Raw genomic sequence first — 6508 nt, 5'->3', positions numbered from 1 at the left:
AGCAGGTCAAGGCAAAGCTCCTAATTGCCTAATACACTTAAGGCCATATTTAAAACAAGAATGGAAAACGGTAAAGTGCCTAGATACACAAAGAAGTAGGTAATGAGGTTTTCAGAGATACCTGCCTGCCTGTCTTCCATTTGAAATCAAAATGTGATAGTGATGTTTTGAAAGTTTCTGGTCTTCATCTTTAGTTAGCAAGATGCCAGTAAAAAAATGGTTCTTGAAAAAGCTCTACTTGAAAGGTAATTGAAAATCTGTGGGACATAGGTTTCTGGAGACATCAGCATACTGTTTTCATAAATGATTCAAGTGCTGCAATGACTTAAACTGGTTTAAATCTGATGCTTTAATCTTACTGTATGGAGATGAGGTAAGTGATTGTCATCAGCCTTGTTTTATGGATGTGGAAAACAGAAGTGCTGCTCATGTTTTCCGAAATACTCAAAATAGTGAAAATAGCTTGTGTCTTGGAAGAGGGTGATCCCAAACCCACTGCTGGTGCTTTGGGTAGTTCCCCTCTCCAGCAGCTGGAGGCTGTACCTGCAGTGCTGAGCGTTTTCAGGCTTTCCTGTTTGCGGCCTGAGGAGACACGGGGCTGGAGAAGCTGATGTCCGGGTTGTGCCATGGTCAGTGTGCGTCTTGTCTACCGTGTGAGTAACTCTGCATTTTCTTCAGTCCCCACAAGGTGACGAAGCTTTGTGCAAAGATTGCCTTACTGTTGCATCATGGGGATCGTTCCGAGCTGAGAGGCATGATTCAGACATGAAAACCCTCTGCGAAAGGCTTTTGTAGCTCATAGTGGCTTATTAGAAACAGTTGTTCCAAATAGGCCTGGTTTCACTGGGCATTCGAAGCATCCTAAGAATGATGCTAGTGGTGTTCAGAGGCTGACGGAGGGGGACACAGACAGATGCGGGGGGGCAGGCTAAAATGTTTAAGATGAAGGGGCAAGTGCGCAGAAGAGCTGCCTGAATGTAGTGCACCCATCTGACGCTCGCCTAATGCTTCAAAACCTGCAGTCGACTACTCTAATATGATGGGGCAAGAAAGGGAAGCAAAGAGTACAGCTCTTCACCGTGGTTTGATTTAGTTTCTGGGGGAGGCATGCCGGCAGGGGGTAGATGTAGCAGCGTAAAGCAGTGAYGAGTCCCCGGGCTCATCCTGTTAGGGTGTGCTCCAGGTGAGTTTGGGTGCTGAGGAGTTTGGCAGCCCGTGTGGGAAGGGGAGGCCGTGCGGTAGGCAGCGGGAGCTGGAGAGAGTCGCGGCTCCGTGCTTGATTCTGAGGTGCTCTTAACCTCTGCGCTGTTTCCATAGCCGTAAAAYGCTGCCCTTAATGGCCACGGCCGCTGTAATCCTGAGCGCCTTGCACGCTTTGAGCAGACTTCTGCCCCTGCGAGGCAGGGCAAGTGCTTTCCTTCTGCATGCAGCGAGCTTGTTGATACAGCAGGTCTACAGAGAAGGAGAAATTGTAGCCTGTGCTTCTGGGTCCCAACCCGAATCCCCGAAAGACCGTGCAATCGTCCCTCGCCGCTGCAGGCTCCTCCRTCAGGCGTGCTGGAAGCTTTAATTCATGTGCTTTGGGATCCTCTGGCAGGCAGAGCCATAGAAATGAGGAGTATCATTGTGTTTTATTGTGGCTTCTAAGAACGCAGTGTGTTTGTGCTTCGGGAGAGCCCCAGGGGCTTTGTTTTTCACCAGGCCTGAGCTATTCTTCAGTAGAGCCTTCCCGGAGCGTGATCTAGTTCTGCCCATTAGGAGTGAGAGACGGGCCTGACTGATTCCTGCTCCCTGCTGCATAATAAATCTGATACTAAAATTAGTGCTGGTCTCCCTAGGCCATAATTCTTGCTGAGATTATAGAGAATTGTGTGTGCAGAGAAGAACTGTGGTTGTGTGTGTATGTTTTTGGGGTTGGGTTTTTTTTGTTTGCTTTTTTTAATAACCTTGAGTGTCCAATTTCCAGGTTTTTTACTTAACCCCCCATCTCCTTTGCCTTTCCCTCTCTTTTGGGAAGTGCTTAGCCTTTCTGTGTATTTTGGCTATTTAAGCCTCTGTCACTGCAGGCAGATGAGTTCCTTGGGAGCTCTTCTGAAGGTTTTGTAATTGAGTCTTTTACCACGGCGACAGGATATTATTAACCTTCAGTAAAGCAATTTATTTCATACTCCTTTGTGGGGATAAGCCTTTTTTCCCCCAGGAAAATATGTATGTGGAAAGGTTTTACGTACAGGGGTAGCTGGACTTGAAGCAGTGATTATGATTTTTAAAAAAATATAATAATTTACATGAAAAATAGGCAGTTCTGTTTGTGTCAGCTTAAAAGAAACTTTTGGTCCTGAATGACTGCCTCCCCATTCCCCCCAGCATTTTTATTTTAAAGAACATACTTTTGACTATCAATGGCTTTGGAAGGAGGTTGTATTTCACTTTAGAACTCTAGATGTTTAGCCCCTGTGAGCACTAAAACATTTTGTTTTCATCTTTGAGACAGCCTTAAAAAATGAACTGAGAATTTGAGGGAGGAGTTCCTTGCRGGGTCTCCCTCTTGGCTTGGCCTTTGCCCTGAAATCAAATGCAGACTAGTCCAGAAGTTGTTAAAGATTGGATAGCTCCTAGAATAGCAATTTCCAGCGAACAAGCGGGAATGCTGGATAAGTAGCCAGCCCGGCTGAATGACCTGTATTTTCTGTTGAGTGTGATGACAAAGGCACTCGTCCGGGATTCAGGGGATCYGGGCTTGCATGTTATAGACCGTTTTGTCGTCGCATCTCCCCGTGCCTAAACTTTTATTTTAAAAAGAGGTTGAAAATACTTATTGTGTCATGCCTAGTTAGACTTTGCTTTTCACTTCACTAGACTGTTAAACTTAAAAAACAAAACAAAACAAAAACAAAAAACTGGTGACGTGTTTTTCCTGATTTGTCTCTTATTTGAAAACTTTGCACTGTCATAGGGCAGGCTTTCTAAGGAGTTCACCATACCTTGTGCGAATTTATTTCAGCAATTATATCAGGTAAAGAGGGGTTGTTATCTCCACGTTACACAGGAGAGCTTGGATGGGAGGTGAAGTGCTTTGTCCAGAGCTTTACATTTGTTAACACACTTGGATCTCTTGACACTGTACATGGCTTTAATTGCAGAGTCATCCATTTTCTGCGCTATGCATCTTTAGCACATTAAACTGCTTCTCCTTTGCTATTGAAACAAGTGTCCTAGAGAAGTATTTTGGTGTGTGAAGTTTTTAATGACAATTCTTTAGGACCTTTTCTAAACTGTCCTTCAGAACCACAGTCTCCCAGACTGGTCTTCTAATGTTCTACCACTTTCTCATTTTCCGCGTGTGTGTGTTTTCTTATATATACAAACTTTTTCTGGTGTCTATTCAGCGGTCCCATCGCTTTGCATTAAAGGGGCTTTTCCGCAGGCCGTGTTAGGAAGCCTTAGCTGCTGACCTGGGGAGCCCTTGCCTGCTTTTGCTTCGACTGCAAGCTCCTGGTGGCAGGGGCTGCGTGTGTGGCGAAGGCAAGGATGAACTCCTGCTCCGTGGCTCGGTGCCAGGAGCGAGGAAGGGTGGCCGGCCCGCTGCAAGGCCCGCGCTCTCCCTGCTGTCCCCGAGGGCCGCAGCCACCGGGCGCCGTGACAGCCAACTGCCGGCTCTGCCGCTGCCTGTGTCCCCAGCTTGCGCAGGCTAAGGTAACCCACCCTGGGAGAGCTGGAAGCAGGGCTGTTGGAAAAAGGATGGGTCTGAGGCATGGGGGCGGCAGGCATACCTGTTTCTCCAGGATTTGCTGCTGTGGGAAAATCCTGATTAGTTATTTTTATGGAAAAACTGGAAATGATTTGCTTGTGCGCTCCTTGAGCGCTATTGTACGCAGGTTTGTGGAAGGGAATTGCCCCTTCCTTTGAGGTTACGGGTGTCTCCGTATTTGTTGGTAGCAGTGAACTGAGGTTTTCGAAAACCAAGATGAATCCCCTGACCTTGCTCTTACACTGCAGGCTTCAAACGCCATCAGTTCAATGTGTTGCTGTATTTTCTGACTCGCCAAGTACAGTGCGATGGTGCTACCGCTTCGCGGTGAACAAAGGGGCTCCTCTAAAATACGCCTTCCYGTTGATGCCCTTATCGTGGCTGGTCTGCGCTCAGCCGCCCGCTCAGACGGCACCTTCCTGTGCAGTCCTCTGACTTCTGCTCAAACGCGAGTGAGACGTGTTGCTATATGGAACATTTCTGTTATCGAAAGACTTCTCAGCCCCTCTGCATGCTGGTTTGTACAACTTTGCAGCTGGTATGTTTATTTTTATGTCTTCAGATACAGAATCTTTCTATTTTAAAAATGCTTAAACTACACCCCCCCCTTTTTTTTCCACTATAACTGTTATTGTCATTGAGCCCCACAAGCTGCAAAAAAAAAAAAAAAAAAAAAAAAAAATTTTAAAGAGCTTCCCCACCAGAGATTTAATTAAAATATTGTGAAAGGCAGTCATTGAAAATGAGAAACCTTTTGAGTGGAAGGCACCCTGATTTCCCTCTGCGGAGCTTTTTGTCACCATAGAGATGAAAAGAGAAGCTCAAAATTGCACTTTCCCCTTGTGCGTTGCTACCAAGGGGATGTGGCTGCAGGTAGCAGCTGTGCTAAAATCAGCAGGGCCCTTCAGGCTGGGGGAGGATTCGGGGAGGCACTTTCTTATTGGTGCAGACACACAGACTCGCTTTTAACTCTTTGCAGGGCACGAGCCACTGAAGTGGGATTTCCTCCTGCGATGGAAGCATTTCTTCTTAGTTTATTATTCTATTTTAATTTCCTGTACTTCAGGGCTGGAATTTATCTAGGCTTGTGAGGGGGAGGAATTAAGACGCCCGTCCTTTTGTCTCTGTAAAAGCATAACTAAGCAACTTTCTGCATAGCATGGCCTGTTGGGTCTGCAACAGAGTTGTTCAAAGTGGTTTTTAAATTGCTGCATTGTTCTTGAGGTGTTTATGTATAAAGCCTGTTAAATAACAATATTGAAATTCATCTCAGCCTTTTTAATTTTGTCATGCTAGCTTATAAATCAGAACTTTTCTTGCTGTTCTCCAGCAGGGTTCAAGCCTGTCTGGTTCTTACTTAAAATATCTAAATGGGGATTTTTTTGTTTGTTTTTATTTTAAAATGAGTGGGTTACTTTTTTTTCTTTTTCCTTCCAGCAACCCCTCTGGAAGCATAGGGATTAGTAAACCAAAAATACATGCTGTGAGTGATAAAACTACTCTGATACAGTTTCAAAGACAGTCACACAAATTGAAGATTATTGGAGGGTACATGACACTGGGCAGTGTTATGCTTTTAATCATTTTAAAAACAATTTTTTTTCTCCCTAATTGTATTAAAACAGAGTGAAGAGCAGACACAAGTGGATTCTTGGCACAAACATCTCAGACAAATGAAAGTAAAATGTATATTCAAGCTGTCTGCTGTTGTATATTTTACCCCATACCTGTCTTTATGCCTGATCTCAAATGGACTTAATGGTTTAATTTGTAAGCTTTTTGAGTGAGACCTGTTGTGTTTAAACTTCTTGGTAAAATGAGCATAACCCATGTAATGGCATGATTAATAGGGAGTATTACCAAATTGTAATTTGCAAATTAATGGTTTAACTCTTAGATTAAACATACAGCTGTGTTCTTGTGTAATGTTACAAGACAAAATTAGATCACGTATTTAAAAACAGAAGGACCTAATCCAAAATCAGTGGGTATCTTCCCAGGGACTTCACTAAGCTTTGCATTAGGCCTTTTCCTCACTGTAATGAGGGTGCAGATATGTAACATGAGCAAAGTTACTCAAATGTGCATGCATCCGCAAGAACAGGCTGTTAACATCTAAACTACCRGAGATACCAATATGTTAGGAGCAAAATAATGAAATTACTTGTTTCCATGGTGGTAGTGACTAAGGCCACCTAAGTGATGTTTGGGTTCAGTTTGTACCTGGCAGACTAATCTAAGTGATGCTGCTGTGCATATATATATTTGAGTACTTGCAAAATTATATATGAATTTTAAAGGAGGAAGTATTTGGGAGCTGGGCTCAGCTCTGATGCGATTTGCCCTTGTGCTTTCCTTGACTGTTGCTAACAAGAAGTGCTGGCCTAAATCAGTGTCTTAGAGAATCATCGATTCGCTAATTGCAGATAATCAAGTCTCTGCTCCCTGCTCATGCTGAGACCACTTTTGTTTTCTGCTGCTCCACAAGGATTCGGGCAGAGTCCTCCAGTGTTTGACGTAACCAATAAAGTGGGTTTTGAGCGCCCGTATTGTTAATTCTCTGAGGTGACGAAGTTATTGGTATTCAGGCTTGATAAACAGAAGCTATTATACCGCTGACCTTTCCCGCCAAAACCAGACGCTGAGGTCAAAGCTTGGCGGTCGAGGCAGAAGGAAGGGGAGGCATGTCGGGAGATGGCGCAGAGCTGCGGCAATGCAGAATTCCTCAGCGCTTGCCTYGAGTTAGTGCCGTCTTCA

General features: G+C 44.5%; 1 long non-coding RNA gene across 1 annotated transcript; it reads left to right on the top strand.

The window, feature by feature from the left end:
• The first annotated feature begins 3273 nt into the window (after positions 1-3273).
• On the top strand, positions 3274-5087 carry LOC112968230. The gene is made up of 3 exons (XR_003254313.1): positions 3274-3696; positions 4000-4289; positions 4731-5087. It is a non-coding gene; the product is annotated as an uncharacterized LOC112968230 (long non-coding RNA).
• Positions 5088-6508: the final 1421 nt, after the last annotated feature.

Source organism: Apteryx rowi, unplaced genomic scaffold (assembly GCF_003343035.1).
Source record: "Apteryx rowi isolate R43461 unplaced genomic scaffold, aptRow1 scaffold_307, whole genome shotgun sequence".
In the NCBI taxonomy this organism is placed as follows: domain Eukaryota; kingdom Metazoa; phylum Chordata; class Aves; order Apterygiformes; family Apterygidae; genus Apteryx; species Apteryx rowi.
Note: the sequence above shows the minus strand (reverse complement) of the source record. Positions and strands in the feature narration are given on the sequence as shown.